Here is a 1008-nt window from a genome sequence, read left to right on the forward strand (position 1 = left end):
CTCCTCTCCCTCTGTGGCCCTGAAGTCGGATGGTGTCCTTCCTACTCCACTGTGGCCCTTAAAGTTTCTGGCTCTGTGGCTCGGGTCTCTGTTTGTCTGGGTCCCTGGTCATTCTCCTGGAGCTGGTTCTGCATAGAGACTCAGTGTCCTTGCTGAAGGGTCCTGTTGCAAGTCACTGTGCCCACCATGATGTACCATGGTCACTGTTGCTGGAAAGGACCATTGTGTGGCCACTGTGCCTGTCCGTCATGTATGTCATTGTCACGCAGCGGCCTCAAGGAGAGGTGCTGCTGGCATGCCTGCTGACTCTCTCAGTCAATCAACAACAACTCTGTGTGGACTCACTCTGCTCCATGGGAGAGCTGTACTCAGCACCCAGGCTCTCCCATTACCGCCCCTGCCCACAGCCTCCTCTTCTGTGACTCAGGGTGGACAGTCCCCCTGCCCCACCCTCTTTCCAGGCCACCTTGTCCTGAGCCTAGCCCTCAGGGGCCCTAAACAAAGGAGTAAAGAATTTGAGGTACCTGTGGTTCTGTAACCCTTACCTCGCCAAGTCCTCTCACTGTCACAAGGGGCAGCAGATCTGAGGGTGTTCTTGCTGTTGATAGAACAGGGCTGGATGCTCAATTAAGAGAAAGGAAGTCAGTCACTGCTGCACCGGGGACACCCTCTCGGTAGACTCAGAACCCGGTGACTGCATCTGCTCAGTGGGCTGCCAGGATTTCAATTAGATGTGGGGAGTCGCATTGAGGAAAAAGCAAATACTTCAACTACACGCCTATCCAATGCGTGGCTGTGGTTCCCAAAGGGCTGGGCAGTGAACTGATAACAGATAGTGATAACAGAAAGCATCCCGCCTCCGTCCCCACGGTCCCCTGAACCTATCCCCACACCCCACTGCACCCATCTATCCCACACACCCCTGTACCTCATCCCCACAGCCCCCTGTACCCCATCTATCCCCACACCCCCTGCACCCCATGGCCCCCGTACCCCATCCCCATGGCC

The sequence above is a fragment of the Mastomys coucha genome, unplaced genomic scaffold (assembly GCF_008632895.1).
Source record: "Mastomys coucha isolate ucsf_1 unplaced genomic scaffold, UCSF_Mcou_1 pScaffold23, whole genome shotgun sequence".
NCBI lineage: Eukaryota > Metazoa > Chordata > Mammalia > Rodentia > Muridae > Mastomys > Mastomys coucha.